Below are 18,625 nucleotides of genomic sequence, written 5' to 3'. Positions count from 1 at the left end.
GGGAGCTTCTTAAGCTCTAATCAATATGGGCAATGTCTATGGGCATCCCAGTGGCCTGGTCTACAGTTGGGATTCAGTTCTCTTAAACAGGTTGGGTTAGCTGGCATCTCTAGGTAACATGTACACAGCTGCAGGTGTGAGATGCCCATCAGTTTCCTTGAGCCACACAGGAGCTGGGCTACCCTGGTGGGCCCATATAGGTGCTATGTAACGTATGTGGTAGGGGAGTAGATGCATGTCAGTGTCTGCAGGTCACAGAAAGATGGCCCAAACAGGGCTAATGTCAGTATCTGGAGGCTATGCAGATGACTTTGCAAGGCCAATCTGCTTAGAGTAGCCTGTTCAGCTCCTCTGATATACAGAGGTTCAAGTAGCATGCAAATTGGCTGAAGGTCACTATTAAAAGAGGAGATAAGTAGATTAAGTCAACAGTACTTTGGTTCAGAGGAAACAAATCTACTCCTTGGAAAATTAGCATAAGGTCACTTGGGTACAAGGTAGGAATGTATCCAAAAACAAGAGATTATATACAAGACTGAGGCTAAACCATAGGGATCAATTACATCAACAGTGTCTAAGTGGCCAATAAACCATCTCCTTGAAGCTCCTTATATTTTCCTACCGGTCTTAGTGTTTGTGGTGAGTTTAGACCTACATATGGGCAATTAGGTGAACTTTTATACCAGGAGACTAACTAACCCTGCTGAGAAAGTTAATTCACCTTAATCAGAAAACAACCATCTAGTGGAGGTGTGAATCAAATGACAGATGTCTACTTAGCAAGCATGAGGCCCTAAGTTCAAACCACAGCACCCCCAAAAAACCCCCAAAACAAACAAAAAACTCAACCATGCCCCAAAGATAAAGGACTTTTCCAATTAATCCCTTCTCTACTATTTAAAATAGATTAGTCTAAATTCCTTTCTTCCTTACCTAAAGTCCACAAAGAACACATTAGGACTAGAGTTGGAAGTGGAATTAAGGGGCTCTGCTTCATGCACTTGCCCCTTCTGAGATCCAAAGTAATGATGATACAACATTGCCAGTCGAGAGGGAGAGGGGTATACACGTTCATGTGAGAAGTATTTATAGGCCAGGCCTAGTAGTGATATAAATCACTTCTGCCCACATTTAGTTGGCCACACTAAATGCAAGGGAAGCTGGGATATGGAGACACAAGACTATACCTTTCCTCTAAAGTCTTAAACACTGTCACTGTTGGCTTGAATGTTGTTTGCACTTGTGCTCTCTATAGATTTGGTTTCCCAAATTTGGAAAATCAAATTTGGCAAAATGTTCTGTAACTCCAACTTTTTCACAAAACACTGCAGTAAGATTAAGAAAACATTTAGGTCTGGTCCTCCATTCCTGAATGTTGAGAAGCACTGGTATAAGGAGATGTTTTCTGCTCCTTCTCCACAGACCTTCTCACATATTTTGGGGAGGCTGAACAGTAATTACCCTTACCGTTCAATGTACAAAAACTGAATTTAACTAACTATAGATAACAAGGTCATGGTCTTCAAAATTTTGCTAAAAACTGAGTTATTCTTAAATTTGGTGACAGATTGGTACACTCAAAATATCCAACAAATATTATGAAAATTCTAAGTCTAAAATCTAAGCAACAGAAACAAAATATAAAATTCCTTGAAAATACATATACATATATAGACTTTCATTTTAAATTCTAACAACATCGGTGCAGCAAACTTTACTCTGAAAATAAAATATCATCAAACTTCAAAATAATGAAACTTGCTGGTGTCAGTAGCTCACACCTGTAATCCTAGCTATTTGGGAGGCTGACATCAGGAGGATCAGTTTGAGGCCAGCACAGGCAAATAGTTCATGAGACCCCCGCCCATCTCCAAAATAATCAGAACAAATTAACTGGATGTGTGGCTCGAGCAGTAAAGTGCCTGCTTTGTAAGCATGAAGCCCCGAGTTCAAACTCCAGTCCACCCCCCCCAAAAAAAGAAACTCATGAACGAATGATTTTGACAAATGTTATCTATTAAGTGTAATACAACTACAATTTATTCTTTTCACATGGATATATTCTAATTAGATATCCTAAATTTTTTAAAGTACTATTTTTCAAAGAACAGGAAAATACAGCCATCTTAAGTTTAGGATAAGGCTATTACTATGATATTTTTAGATGTAGCAAATTTTGTTGAAGAATTAAAAATTTAAATATCAAAAATACATTGCAATCCAGGCACTAGTGATTCATACTTTTAATCCTAGCTACTTGGGAGGCTGAGATCAGAAGGATCCTGGTTCAAGGCCAGCGTGGGCAAATAGTTCAAGAGACCTCATCTCCAATAATAACCAGAGCAAAATAGGCAGAGGGTATAGCTCAAGTGGTAGAGCATCTGCTTTGTAAGTCTGAAGCCCTGAGTTCAAACTCCAGCCCCCCATAACCAAAAAAAGACACTGCAAAGCTCCTGTTGAAAATAAGATCTCAGTTGGCACATGAATTACCTGTAAGTCAAGGACACACAGTAGAAAGATAAAATCATAGAATCTAAAGCTAAAAGAGAATTTAAATTTGCCTTTTCATATTACTTCTTCTAGGAAATTACATCTTGCACCTTACAGGAAATTATTCTGTGGGAATTATTAGACATTCTTTTCACATTTGCTACAAATGTTTATAGAATCTTCTATCTCTACAAATCTCTATTTTTTCTTTATTGAGATATTGTGAGCTACAATCTAGGCCTTTAACCTCAGTTTTTTTATTTATAGCAATGGGCAATTTATGAGAATAAAAATTTCAAACATACCTGTGAAAGTGTACATAATTTATACATAAAAATAAATAATGATTGCTTCTAGGTGATTGTGTAGATCCTCTAAGTCTTGCTGACAGTACTAAGATGAAAAGCTTAAAAAGTGGTAGAAATGATAAAAGCTGCATTTTTTTTTAATTACCTCATCTTTCCAAAAGAAATAAAAATATTGTGTCAGGCAATTATCTTCCTGGAATTTCCAAATACAGGCTTTTGCAATGGGTATTTAGGTGTTACTTCTTAAGGGAGTGAAACTATGGCCTTCAGGCAATAGAGTACATCATTATCTTTCCTAGGAATAACAGAAAGCAAACAGTCAATGCCGAAACACAGTCTCATGTTACTTCAGGTCAGCGATTCAAAAATTTACGCTGCAGTAAGGTCTGATTTTCCCAGGGAGGCGAGATTAAATGTCAGATAAAGGATTCACTTCTAGACAAGAGAAACTGATGCCTATAAGCTTATAACATCATAAAGAGGTTAACTTAAAACAATTATAGTATCTAAGCATTGTCTTTTAGCAACCAAGAAAGAGACAAGAGAATGAAGGAAAAATAAAAATCATTTGTATTAACCAAAATTATTTAGATTGCTCATCCTTATTAGTTCCCTTAAGACATGTTTGTTTTAGTTAAATCAGTTTGATACCAAATTTTTAAAAATTTAAATGTATTCAATTTGAAAATTTGGTATTAGGTCCTATCCAGTATTGCAAATTGTACTAATATTTTTATGAAACATTAAAGAGCAAATAATTTTTTAAATTTATGTTTAAGGATTTTACGGGATGTACATGAGATTCTATTCAAGTAGTTAAAAAGTTGTTCCTGGGACTATTACATTTGGCCTTTACATGTGGCTTCATGCTTATTTAAACAAGTTGAAGAAGATAAAAGAAGTAACACTTTCCTAGCTTGCTGGGTGGTTGAAAGGTTAAACATAAAATTCCCAGTGTGGGAAAATCCCAAAGTACTCTAGGTGAAATGTTCTGATGCTTAGCAAATGTATCTATGTGGAAATACATTATAGCTGAAGACAAGCCAATTGTATATTACTGGCTAAGACAAAATTTTTTAGAAAGCTGTTAGATAAACCAACTAACCATTGATGAGTTTTAAAATCTGTATTTGTATTGTTAAAGGGGCTCACCTTTGTAGGGTTCTTTACAAATTTTTCAAGCACATTCACATGTATCATCTTAGTATTTGATAAGATATACATGAACTATTTTCAGGAGGTAGTGTCGACAGTAATTCATTGCTTACAGTTCATCTTTTCTTGTCATTCAAGACTTTGCAGCAATACTTCCCTTGCCACGTATTTTTTTCTTCCTCTGTGGAATACTTCCCTTCATCCACACATGGTTATTTCTTCCATCTTAGAAAGCTCCCTGTTCCTCTTCTCCATTTGCCTATCCTTCCTCACCTTCTTACCATCTCCCCTTTACAGCAAGGTACGAAGAGAACAGCCTACATTTCCTACCTCCAATTTCTTCTTGCTCTCTTTTCAACTTACTTCAGCAGGGTTTATCCTACTTTCACTAGAACTGTTCATCAAGATTATTAATTACCTGTTTGTTGCTTAATCCAAAAGTCACTTCTGTGTTTATCTTAGATTATTTGACAGACATGTTCTCTTTTCCTTAAAACAATTTATTTTCTCAACTTTCCAGACCTCTCTCTCCTGATTTTCCTCCTATTTTTCTGGCAGTTCCTTTCTGGTACTTCTCATCTACATAATGCCTTAGAGTCACTTCTTGGGTCTTGTCTCTTTATTAAAAGAATCTACTAGTTTTTTGTGTGTGTGGAACTGAGGTTTGAACTCAAGGCCTCATGCTTGCTATCAAGCACTCTACCACTTGAGCTACACCCTCAGTTCTTTTTGCTTTAGTTATTTGTCAGATAGGGTCTCCTGCTTTTTGCCCAGGCTAGCCTAGGACCATATCTGCCTACCTACACCTCCTACAAAGCTGGGAGTACAGATATGCACCACCATGCCCACCTTGTTTGTTGAGATGGGGTTTCTCTTTTTGCCTGTGCTGGCCTGGAACCAAAATTCTCCCAATCTCCTTCACTAAAATATCTGGGATTACATGCCAGGAACATGCCCCCATACTTGCTTTTTAAAAACAATCTATAATTACTCCCCCTGCTCTTCTAGCCTTTACATATTGCATACACACACATTAACAAATCTAAATTTTATATCTCTCACCTCCTACAATAATATAAATCCCATACAGGCAGTAATTTCTGTTTACTTGATTCACTTCAGTTCCTCCACTGCTTAGAAGTTTCTGCTTTTTAACAGGCTCTCTATTATCTGCTGAGCAAATGATTAAGTAAATGTGGTTGTAAAGTTTACTATAATTGTTTAATAATGATGCCTTTAAAAAAGGAAATGTAATCATAAACATTAATAACAGGGCAAAGGGTATAAGCTCAGTGATGAAATGCTTGCTTCTCAGCACTGCAAAAAAAAAAAGAATAAAAAGAAAAGGTCAATAACCATCTACTATCCCTATTATTCTTTATGAATATTGTACTTGACTTAAGAAAAGTATGGATGGGGAAGGCAATATAGTAAAACTTGTTCAATGATTTGTCTCTTTTGGAATGAGAAATTTTCTGATACTGACTTATCCTTAAATTCAGGTGTACATATTAAAAACTTTAACTTTATGTGTAAGCAGATGAAGGCTAGAAATAAAATGTATAACTCTCAAACCTCTAGAAGGATAGAAATAAGCAAGCCAGTCAAATGTTAACTGATAAAAAGAAAGAAGGAACACACATTCGTGTAACAGCAAAAACAAATGCAAACATGTTCTCAATCACAATACATATGAAAGTGTTAAACTCCCTCATTAAAAAAGAATACTTCGTTGGGTGCAGGTGGCTCATGCCTATAATCCTAGTTACTCAGGAGGCAGAGATAAGGAGGATTAAAACTTCCAAGTCATCCCAGGCAAATAGTTCAAGAGACCCTATCTCAAAAAAACAAAACAAAACAGGGCTGGAGGAGTGGCTCAAGTGGTAGAGTGCCTGCCTAGCAAGCATAAGGCCGAGTACCACCAGAAAAAAAAAAAAAGAGCACCTTGATCAGACATGGTGTTGCATGCCTATAACCCCAGCTAAGGGAGCAGGTGAAAACAGAAGGATCATGGTCCGAGGCTTGCCCCAGACAAAAATTAAGATTCCATCTAAAAAATAACTAAAGAAAACAGGGCTAGTGGTGTAGCTCAAATGGTAGAGCAAATGTCTAGCAAGTGCAGGGTCCTGAGTTCAAGCCTAAGTACCTTAAAAAAAAAAAAAAAAGAGTACCTCAGGCAGACTAAGGGTATGGTTTGTTGGTGGAGTGCATGCTTGTGATGCACAAGGCTCTGGCTTAATCTCCGGTACCTAAAAAAAGGAGTTTTTAAAAAGACATGAAAAGTCATATTTAAACATTACCATGAGGCCCGCGCCCAGACGGCTTGGGAAGACATGGACAAGGTAAGCTAAGCGGTACACAGTACTTCCACAGACAACCCTGGGCCAGATCAGCATACCGCCTTGGACAGACTGACCTCTACCCAGGGGAAAAAAGAGAAACTGAGTAATAAGCAATAAGAACAATAAAGACATGTAGCAAAGAGGGTGGGGTGCCCTGAGCATTGAAGAGGAGGGGAAGGGAATCCTTCCCAGAACTATAAATAAACAAGCCGGGCCTGGCCAGAGAGGCTCCAGTGGGAGCAGGGGTGTGCACCCACCATCCAGGAGCGGGAAAGCTTGTGAGAGTGGTGGAGGGAGGAAAACTCCACAGGAGTGGGGGGAAGACCCATCTCCCATGTGAGCTGTAAACAAACATGCCGGCTGGCAGGAGCAGCAGCACTGCCCAGCAATCAGGAACGGGAAAGCTTGTAAAAGCGGCGGTGGGAGGAAAACTCCACAGGAGGGGGGGAAGACCCACTTCCCACATGAACTGTAAATAAACACGCAGGCCTGAGAAAGCAGGTGCAGTGTCACCTCCCCCAGTGTGCTTGGAAAGGGGAAAGCTTGTAGCAGCGGCTCACACACACAAGAACTCTGAGTAAACAAAGCCAGCGGAGCCGGGTGAGTGCTCACTCCAGAGATCTGTATGAATAATGCCTCCAGCAACAGCAGGCTGACAGCAAGCCGGCAGGCAAGCCACAGCCGCAGATAGCCATTCACAGACCTGTCTCCAGACTCTTTTTTCTCTCTCTCCCTATCTTTGATGAGAAAACAACTATATCTGCATGCTGAAAAATTTACTGAAACTGTATTACATTTAAACTTGGGACACTTAGTGGGCTTTTTTTTGTGTGTGTGCAGTTTTGTTCTACTTTATGTCTTCCCTTTCATGAGACAACTACAGAACAACATCTGAGGCACCATTCCCAGGATTGCAGGCTGAGGGACGAACACCAAAATTATTAAGACTGAAATTTCATTGCATTTGAACTTGGAGGTTTTTATTTCTTATTTTTTTAACTTAATTTAATTTTATATATACATATATTTCTTTCTTTCATTTACTTTTTTATTTTTATTCTTATCTTTACTCTTTATTTTCAATCCTCTCTCTGTCTCTCTAATGCCTTTTCAGCTTACGGTTGATTAATACACTGTCTCTCCCTGTTTATATCTTTGAAACATTTTTTGTTTCTTTCTTTGTTTTATTTTTTTCCTACTTGATTATTTGTTTTTCCCTTTTCCTTTAACTTCTTTGCTTTCCATCCCATCTCACCCTTCCATTCTAAATATCACTAGTGCTATTATTACAAGCCAGAAAATACTTAATTGCACACAGTACAGGGACAATAACAATATCAAGGACAATGATGGGAAGACAGAAAAAACAGGGAAATCAGTTTCCCGACAGCAAAAAATTAGCACAGAGGGAAATGAGGAAAACAGATACTCAGATCCAGACTCCAAAAAAATGAAGATAAACTATGCCAAAGAACCCAATGAAGCCCACAAGAATAATTTAAAAGAAGACATACTACAGCTACTCAATGAGAATTTTATAGAGATGATACTGGATATGGTCAACCAAAATGTACAGGAGACACTAAACAAATTCCAAGACAACAACAATAGAGAATTTGAAAAAGCAAAAGAATAAATAAAGGAAACCTAGAAGCACTGTATAAACACCAAAGTGAAACAGAGAAAATGATTAATAAACAGATAAATGAACGCAGGACAAAGATAGACAACATTAAAGAGGAAACCACCCAGGATATGGAAAACCTCAGAAAAATGAACTAAACAGAATTGCAAAACCAAACAGAAGGCCAATCCAACAGAAAAGAACAAACAGAAGACAGAATCTCAGAACTCAAAGATGAAATGGTAATTAAAGGAAAAACCAAAGAACTATTAATTAAACAACTCAAGACCTGTGAAAAGAAAATGCAAGAACTCACCGACTCCATCAAAAGACCAAACTTGAGAATCATGGGCATCAAAGAAGGAGAAGAGGTGCAAGAAAAGGGAATACGTAATATATTAAACAAAAAAATAACAGAAAATTTCCCAAATCTTGAGAAAGATATTCCCATACAGATGCAAGAGGCCTCCAGGACACCAAACAGACCAGATCAAAATAGGACTACCCCACAACATATCATCATTAAAACAACAAGTACAGAAACTAGGGAAAGAATATTGAAGGCTGTAAGAGAGAAAAAACAAATAACATACAAAGGTAAACCCATCAAAATCACAGCAGACTTCTCAACAGAAACATTAAAAGCAAGAAGAGCATGGGGTGAGATCTTCCGGGCACTAAATGAAAATAACTTCAACCCCAGGATACTCTACCCAGCAAAACTATCATTCAAAATAGATGGAACAATAAAAGTCTTCCATGATAAGCAGAAACTAAAACAACACGCGACCACAAAGCCACCACTACAAAAGATTCTTCAAGGGATTCTGCACACAGAAAGTGAAACCCAACTTAACCATGAAAGGACAGGCAGCACCAAACTACAGGAAAAGAAAAAGCAAGAAAGTAGACAGTAACCTCAATTTAGGTACATACAATCAAACCTTCAAACAACTAAGACAACTAAATGACAGGAATCATCACATACCTATCAGTACTAACACTTAATGTTAACAGACTTCATTCACCCATCAAAAGGCACCATTTGACAAAACGGATTAAAAAGGAAGATCCAACAATTTGTTGCTTACAGGAGACCCATCTCACTCACAGAAATAAGCATAGGCTTAGGATGAAAGGCTGGAAGAAGATTTACCAAGCCAATGGCCCCCCAAAACAGGCAGGAGTAGCATTACTTATCTCTGACAAACTAGACTTCAAACCTACATTGATCAAACAAGATAAAGAAAGACATTCCATATTAATAAAAGGGGAAATAGACCAAAACGAAATAATAATCATCAACCTGTATGCACCCAATGTCAACACACCCAATTTCATCAAACATACCCTGAAAGACCTAAAAGCATACATTAATTCCAACACAGTGTTTGTGGGAGATTTTAACACCCCATTATCATCAATAGATATGTCATCCAAACAAAAAATCAATAGGGAAATCCAAGATCTAAAATATACAATAGATCAAATGGACCTACTTGATGTCTACAGAACATTTCATCCAACTTCTACACAATATGCATTCTTCTCAGCAGCCCATGGAACCTTCTCCAAAATCGATCATACCCTAGGGCACAAAGCAAGCCTCAGCAAATACAACAAATAGAAATTATACTGTGCATACTATCTATCACAATGCAGTAAAACTAGAATTCTACAATAAAAGTAAAGACAAAAAACATGCAAACAGCTGGAAACTAAATAACTCATTACTTAATGAACAATGGATCATTGATGAAATAAAAAAGGAAATTAAAAAGTTCCTGGAAGTCAATGAAAATGAAAACACAACCTACTGGAACCTATGGGACACAGCAAAGGCAGTCCTGAGAGGAAAGTTTATAGCCATGAGTGCATCTATTAAAAAGACTGAAAGATCCCAAATCAATGACCTAATGATACATCTCAAACTCCTAGAAAAACAAGAACAAGCAAATCCCAAAACAATTAGAAGGAAAGAAATAATAAAAATAAGAGCTGAAATCAATGAAATAGAAACCAAAAAAAAACATACAAAGAATTAATGAAACAAAAAGTTGGTTCTATGAAAAAATAAACAAGATTGACAGCCCCTGGCAAACCTGACTAAAATGAGGAGAAAAAAACCCCAAATTAGTAGAATCAGGAATGCAAAAGGGGAGATAACAACAAACACCATGGAAGTCCAGGAAATCATCAGAGACTACTTCAAGAACCTATATTCAAATAAATTTGAAAATCTTAAAGAAATGGACAGATTTCTAGATACATATGATCATCCAAATCTGAAACAAGAGGAAATTAATCACCTGAATAGACCTATAACACAAAATGAAATTGAAGCAGCAATCAAGAGTCTCCCCAAAAAGAAAAGTCCAGGACCTGATAGATTCTCTGCTGAATTCTATCAGACCTTTAAAGAAGAACTGATACCAACCCTCCTTAAACTGTCAAAGGTATTAGACAATGAAAAACTTACCAAGACATTACATCCATGAACTAATTTAAAATAGTGTGAATGAACAAATGTTAGACAAATGCCATGAAAATTTAATTAATTCACAATCATGGCTGAGACTTCAACAGCTCTGTTAGAAATGGATGATCAAATAGACAAAGCATGTAAGAAAAAGGATGTGAATAACAGAACAAACAAGATGCTTATTAACATTGTTTTTAATAAACATAAACTATATAAACTGACCATTTATCAGTCTTCATAAAAGTACCAATAAAATGAAAATACAGAAGTTATATCAGTTTATTTTAATGTTTATATAATAGAATATTTGCATTCACTGTTCAGTGAATGACAAAAAATAAAAATTAGAACAGAAAAATAGGCCAAAGGTATAAATAGGCAATTTATAGGAGAGAAACTATATCAAAAAATTCTCTACCTCACTAGTAATCAGGAAAATAAAAATTTAACAACCATGATAAATCATTTTTTCATATTCAAGTTGGGAAAAGAATCAAATGTGATGATATTAAATGAAGGGAGGGATAAAGGAGTTCCATTATTACTATATGGAGAAGTGTACCTTGGTGTAACCACTTTGAAAAAGGATATGGCCAGTAAAAAAGAAATATATAGTAGATCTAGAGGTGATACCATAAGATTCACAAGATACATAATTGACAAAAAAAAAAGAAGTTACAGGAAAATGGATTTGAAAAGTTCATGTTTTACAATATGTATACAAAGAAAAATTATCTTCTAAGTGTATATTTTTTTAAAAGCAGTCTAATTTTTAAGAAAGAGTTAACTTAGTCTCTAGAGGCCTTCATCATGGCTACACAGACAGCAACGAGACTAGGAGTAGAATGCAGGTGCTATAACACCCAATCCAGTGTGCTTTTATATTACACAACTTGGTATATTGGAACAAAAGTACAAAGGTTTTTGCAATTCTTCGGGCTACTTTCTGTTTGGCCGGTTGGCAGCCACCCCATGGCGATCAGGGACTCTCTGCTCGACTTTCCATTCCATCCCTTCCTTCCTTTCACTGTTACCAGCAACTCCGGGGCACAGTGATTATGGTGCGCAGAGATTAGAGGCTTCATGGTTACCATGGCAACTCCCGCACATGGCAATTAGAGACTTCCCGTTTCACCCTGCTCCTTCCTCTTTCCCTCTAATTACCATGGCAACTCCCACTGGTGGGCAATGGGTCCTGACCTGTCCCCTGTCCATGCTGCCTCCTCCGAACCGGGTCTCCTCTTTTAGTGAGGGATGCTTCTCTAAAAGTTGAGACCTCCAACAATTCAGGGATGGGGTCCTCCCAATCCAAGCCAGACTCAGGGACTCCCTTGTCCTGTCTCCTCTCAAACTTCAAAATTTGGGACTCTCTCCAGACCTCCGCCACGAGCAGCTCATTTTCTACTGCACCATGGCATGGCCACAATACACCTTAAACAACTCAAAATGGCCTCCACAGGGCACTTTTGATTTTAATATCCTCACGGATCTTGATAATTTTTGCCATCAAACTCATAGATGGTCTGAGGTCCCATACGTACAGGCCTTCTGGGAAACTGCACTCTCGCCCCTCTCTGTGCCTCCAATGTTCCCCTTCCCAGATCCTTCTAACACCCAATTCTTCTGGGTCCCCTCCCCCATACCCCAACCCTTCTCCTTTATCTGAATCCACTGAATTCCTCACCTCTCCCCCCCACCGACCACAGCCACCCTCATCGTCACATCTGGCTTCCCCTTCCCCTCCCCCCACCCACAGAACCTTCCCCACCCAAGCAGCCATCTCTTTTGGCCTTGCCTCCCACACCCTCTGTTCCACCTACTCCCTGCCCTCTTACATCCCCAATAGCCTCCCACACTCGCTTACACCGCCCTTCCCCACCTCCTCTCTTTTGTCCTCTCCAAAAGGTGAGGACATGTCCATGTCCAAGTTCATGTTCCTTTCTCCCTCCAGGACCTATCACAGATAGAAAAGCACCCGGGGTCCTTCTCCACCAACCCCTCTGCTCATGCCAAAGAGTTCCACTACCTATCTCAGGCCTATGACTTAACTTGGCATGACATATTCATCATTATGGCCTCCACCCTCACCCGTTGGAAGTGGGAACGCATTAAGGCGGCTGCCTGACACTGTGTCCACTTAGCTGACCCCACAGTCCCAGTTGGGGAAGACACAATTCCCAACCGCAACCCTAACTGGGACTATCAACCCGAAGCTCCAGGACACTGCCGGCGAGACATAATGATTTGATGCCTCCTACAGGGCATAAACACAGTGTCCAACAAAATTGTAAATTTTGACAAACTCCCACTAGATAACCCAGGGAGCTGATGAAAATCGGCCCTTTTTCTTAACCATCTCCAGGAGGCCCTCACCTAATATACCCAATTAGACCCTACCTCCCCTGCTGGGGCACCAATCCTGGCTGGACATTTTATATCTCAGTCCACACCAGATATTAGAGCTAAACTAAAAAAGGCCAAAGATGGCCCTCAAACCCCTATACAGGATCTGATGAAAATGGCATTTAAAGTTTTAATGCCCCCAAGAGGCAGCAAAATCAACCCACCAAAAACACCTCCAACAAAAGGTGGCCCTCCAAACCCAAGCCTGGTGGCAGCCCTGCGGCCAGGGAACCTGAAACCTCCCATCAGCCCCTCTGGGGGCCTACTTCAAATGTGGCAAGAAAGGCCACTGGGCTTGCCAATGCCCCAACCCGAGACCTCCAACTAAACCCTGCCCAAAATGCAAACAGGTGGGTCACCGGGGATCAGACTGTCCTGGACAGGGCTTACCCCCTACGGCTCCTCGTGGAGGGTCAGCCCCACCAGACATCCAGATCCCCAACTTTCTTGTACTGGCAGAAGATTGACAATGCCTTGACTCAGGGACCCCAATCACCCTCGCCGAGCCCAGGGTCATGCTCCAGGTAGCGGGTAAGTCCATCTCCTTCCTCTTGGACATGGGGACTACCTATTCTCTGCTGCCTGCCCACTCGGGTTTAACAGTTCCTTCATCAGTCTCTGTTACGGGAATTCATGGCTTTCCCTTCGGCCCACATAAAACTCTGCCCGTTCCTTGCTCTGCTACAGGTATAATATTTCCACACTCTTTCCTTATCATCCCATCCTGCCCTGCCCCACTTCTAGGTCGAGATATTGTAACAAAGCTTGGGGCCTCCATAACCATCCCTCCCCACCTACCAGAACCTCTAGCTTCCCAATCACTCCTTCTGGCCTCTGCCAGCCACCTAGCCCCTTCGCCTCCTGGACCTGCTCCACCCACCTTTCCTCTTCCGGTCAACCCCATTGTCTGGGACATCTCAGTCCCGGTTGTGGCTACACACCACTCGCCCATCTACATTTCTCTTAAGGACCCTAACCAATATCCCTGTAGACCCCAATTTCCTATTTCAGAAACCCAGTACACTTCTACAATATGTCGATGACCTCCTTCTGTGCTCCCCCTTCCAGCAGGACCCTGAAACAGGAACAGCCAATCTCCTTAACTTTCTAGCCTCTAAGGGATACCGGGTCTCCCCAGCCAAGGCCCAACTCTGCTTACAAGCTGTTACTTTCCTGGGCTTCTGTCTCACCCCCATCTCAAAGGCACTTACCATGGACCGGGTCCAAACCTTGAAGGACCTCCCTCCTCCTAATGATGCCCCCAAAATTTTTTCCTTCTTGGGCTTCATTGGGTTTTTTAAGACACTGGATTCCTAATTTTGCCTTGTTGGCCCGCCCACTGTACCAGGCTGCCAAGGAGACTCCCACTGGTCCACTCACCTCTCCATCCATGGTCCATCGCTGTTTTTCTTCTCTCAGGGACACCTCCTTCAGGCTCCAGCCTTGGCCCTCCCAAAGCCTTCCAAACCATACCATCTATTTACAAATAAAACTTCTGGAATAGCCAAAGGGGTCCTTACCCAACTATCAGGCCCTATTCACCGACCAATCGCTTACCTCTCCAGGCAGCTGGATCCCACTGTCAGGGGCTGGCAGCCATGCCTCTGAGCTTTTGTTGCAGCAGCGGCCACCCTCACCAGGGAGACTCTTAAGCTATCCCAACTACAACCAATAACTGTATATTCCCCACACAAACTCGCTGACCTCCTCACCCATTCCTCTCTCTCTCTCATTGGAGCTTCCCGCCTACAGACATTTCACCTCCTATTCATCGACAATCCTGATATAACTCTCACTACTTGCTCCCCACTCAACCCTGCTACACTGCTTCCCAGGCCACACCAATAGCCTCTAACCCAACCCATTCCTGTCCTGAAACAGTACAGAATCTCATGACCCCCAGGCAGGATCTTACCAACTCTCCCTTACCGTCTCCTGACCTCACTATGTTTGTTGACGGGAGCTCCATCCTAGATGACCAGAGAGGCCACCAAGCCGCCTATGCCGGAGTCACCATCAACCCTCCTCGGGTACTGACAGCAACTTGCCTCCCCCTGGAAACATCTCAAAAGCTGAACTCACAGCTTTAACCCAGGTGCTCACACTGCCAAAGATAAAACTGCTAATATATATACTAATTCTAAATATGCTTTCCTTATAGCACATTCTCATGCAGCCATCTGGAAGGAGAGGGGCTTCTTGACTACACAGGGCACCCCGGTGGTCAATGGACCCCTCATTGGCAAACTATTACAAGCTCTACAACTCCCAAAGGGGGTCGCCATCATCCATTACAGGAGACACCAGACCTCCAACTACCCAGTGGCACAAGGAAACGCCTTTACGGATCTAACCACCCGAAAGACAGCCGAACAGTCAATTCCCCCACCTATCCTTTTCCTCTCTTCTAGCTTTACTCCAAACTATGAGCCAAAAGAACAAACTGCTCTCCTCAGAGAAGGGGCAATTATGTCCCCCAATGGGTGGATCTTCAAAGACAACCGTCTGATCCTCCCCTTGGGCCAGACAACAGAGGTCATCACTGCCATCCACAACTCACTACACACAGGCCCCAAGGCCCTTCTCTCCTTCCTGGAACCCTTGTTTCACCCCAGGGGCCTCCAATCCACTATCTGTCGGGTCCAGGAGGCCTGCTCCGTTTGCTGTCAAGCAAACCCCCACAGCAGACTCCATCTCTGCCAATCCCTCCACCAACTCCGCGGTAGCCAGCCCGGTGAAGATTGGCAGATCGATTTCATTCATATGAAAATTAACTCGGGTAACCTTCAACCAGATGATGCTCCAGGTTCATGACTACCAGCTCCTCCTGATAGGGTCTGGCTGCACCGGTCAAGTGGCCCAAGACATCCCTAGCCCCTAACCTCACCCCCTTTCAGCAGGAAGTAGCCAGAACCAGTTCTGAGTCTGGGATGTTTGGCCAGTGGGCAGCCACCCTGTGGCGATCAGGGACTCTGCTCAACTTTCCACTCCATCCTCTCCTTCCCTTCATGGTTACCACGGCAACTCCAACACACAGTGATTAGAGGCTTCCTGGTTACCATGGCAACTCCAGCACACAGTGATTACAGCACGCAGCGATTAGAGGCTTCATGGTTACTATGGCAACTCCTGCGCATGACGATTAGAGACTTCCCGTTTCACCCTCCTCTTTCCTCTTTCCCTCTAATTATCATGGCAACTCCCGCTGGTGGGCAATGGGCCATGTATGACCTATCCTACAGATCCATATTACCCTGAGCTCCTCCCCACCAAACCTCAACCTATCTCGATGCCCCATAATGCCTTAAGCTCGATTTCACCCAGGCTATAAAAACTGGGCTGCCATTTCTCAACCTATCTCGATGCCCCATAATACCTTAAGCTCTTGACTTCACCCAGGCTATAAAAACTGGGCTGCCATTTCTCCGGCACGACTTCTCCGGCCCTGTTCTTTGGGGACTTGGGGACGGTGAACCTCGCCCGAGAGTGCGCTCTCAATAAAGCCTGCTTAAAGCCTGCTTGCTTTGTTATTTGGCTCCAATTTGGCCTTCCCCTCAGCGTCGACCTAACACTTTCAATACCAGCTTCATTACTTCCTAGTTAGGTAACCTTGGGAAAAGTACTTAATCTCTCTGAACTTTAGCATTTCCAACTTTAAAATGAATAAATAAATATTAAACATATAAACTTTTATACAAATACAAAGACTAAGTAAAAACCAATGAGAACACTTCCTTCTCCCTTGGCTAACAGAATCAGCTAATCAACAAAATACACTCTTTTAATTAGTTAACATCTTGAAACAGTTTTTGGCTGTTCAGCTCCATGCCTAAAGTATAAAGTATCAAGTAACTCCGTGGCACTAATAAGTTCAATGTTCACTATGCCTATGTTGATAGAACTATTCAAATACCTGGCATTTCTTTGTGATACCCACCCTCTTTATGCTTTGTTACCTTTCTCTCAGTTTTCCTGACTCAGTTCCAAATATCCAGATTACAATGTGGTATTACTACTTATTTCTTCAGAGTGATGGCTGACCCTTAATGACAAAATCTCTAGCTATACGTATAACCACTGTCATCGAGGCCTGACTATACAATTATGGTTTGAATATGTTAAATGTTTGGTCCCCAGCAGGTGACACAAATTTTAGGAGGTGCTGCCCCAGCAGGAGGAAGTAGGTCACTTGGGGCATGTCCCTGGGGGCTGTATTTTTGTGTGTGTGTGTGATACTGGGGCTTGAACTCACGCCCTTTGCCTTGAGCCACTCCACAAGCCCTATTTTTGTGAAGGATTTTTCCAAAATAGGATCTTGCAAACTTTTTTTGCTCAGGCTGGCTTTGAATTGCGATCCTCCTGATCTCTGCCTCCTGAGTAGCTACGATGGCATGAGCCACTGGGGGCTGTATCTTATCCTCACTCTACTCTGCTTCTGTCCACCATGAGGCAAACAGCCTCTTCCTCAACATGCTCTTGCTACCATGATGTTCTGCTTCACCAAGAACCCAGAAAAAACAAAGCCAACCATGATGGACTGAAACCTCTGAAGTCGTAAGCTGCAATACATCTTTCCTTCACAACTATCTCCATCACAGGTGTTTTCATCACAGCTAAGTTAAAGTAACTATACAGACATCTGACACCAGAAAAGTGGGATTGTTGCTGTGACTAAACCTAACCATGTGGTTCTTAAGCCATTGAAACTAGTTTATGGAGAAATTTACAAGTTTGAAGAAGCAGGCTAGAAAAGGCCCAGGACACTGTAAGCAGAGTTAAATAAGCAATTTTGGTGGGAATTCAGAGACCAAATTGTAGATATGAATGCAAATGTCTTGAGACTTTGAGTGAAGCTGAATTTAAAAGTAATGAACTAATTATTTAATTTGGCAGAAGAAATTACAAGACAGCATAGCATTTGGGCTATGGCATCCGGCACATACAAGGCTCCTTGGCACTCAAAATGCCACTGCAGTTGTGGTGCAAGAGGGCCTAGCTACTGCTCAAGAAGGCAGCAGACCCTGGTATCATCCATATGATGCTGAATTTTCAGTCATACAGAATCAGAGTTGCAGGATCATGAAGGTTTCATGTAGATTTCAAAGAAAGGCTTAGGAGGCCAGGCAATGGACAGCAAAAGTAACTGATATAGGCTCCAAGATAGTTTTAGATTGCAGCTGCAGGAAACAATCATAACACAACATTGATATTTAGATTATTTTTCCCTAAATAAATCATCCTGAGCTTACCCAACTATATTAGTAAGCTCTTGGGCTGCCATAACAAAATACCATGGCTTAAAGAGTAGAAATGTATTTTCTCATATGTCCAGAGGGTGAAAATCCAAGATCAATGTGCTGGGCATGATTGGTTTCTGGTAAAGATTCTCTTTCTGGCTTACAGATGGCCACCTTCTTTCTATGTCCTTCCAAGATGTTTCCTCAGAGTATGTGAAGAGATAAAGCAAGAGTGAGAGAACAAGCGTTACGTCTTCATTTACCCTTAATTACTTCCTTACAGGCCCAATCTCCAAATACTGCTACAAGGAGCATCAGAGATTAAACAGATGAATTTGGGGAGGACACATTCAGTCCATACTACCATCCATAAGCAACTTATCTACTCCTTTTCTCTACTCATGTGGCCTAATTTAAAATGTTCCAGCGAGTAATTTTACTCTCTGGAACAATTTGATTATTTGTAGATTTCACTTTAGAATCGCTCCTTGGATCATTTGTAAATAATAATAATAATAAAAAAAAGTAAAGTCAGTCCTGGAATCCTTGGCCCACCTGTTTCTCATAGGGGTGTTTCCAGTTGT

The 18,625-nt window shown here is 41.2% G+C and overlaps 1 protein-coding gene across 11 annotated transcripts in view; it reads right to left on the bottom strand.

Moving 5' to 3' along the window:
* The window catches only part of Micu3 (mitochondrial calcium uptake family member 3), a 94,242-nt gene that overhangs the window by 63,947 nt on the left and 11,670 nt on the right, over window positions 1-18,625 (bottom strand). The window contains exon 1 of one of the 11 annotated variants that reach the window (XR_012441512.1): window positions 2,944-3,097. The exons of the other annotated variants lie outside the window; for them this stretch is intronic. The gene's annotated coding sequence lies outside the window, so the exon portion shown is untranslated. Of the gene's footprint in view, window positions 1-2,943; window positions 3,098-18,625 lie in introns of those variants that run through there. 11 annotated transcript variants of the gene reach the window in all.

Source organism: Castor canadensis, chromosome 14, assembly GCF_047511655.1.
Source record: "Castor canadensis chromosome 14, mCasCan1.hap1v2, whole genome shotgun sequence".
Taxonomy (NCBI): Eukaryota; Metazoa; Chordata; class Mammalia; order Rodentia; family Castoridae; genus Castor; species Castor canadensis.
The sequence above is the reverse complement of the archived record's forward strand: the minus strand, read 5'-3'. Positions and strand labels throughout refer to the sequence as shown.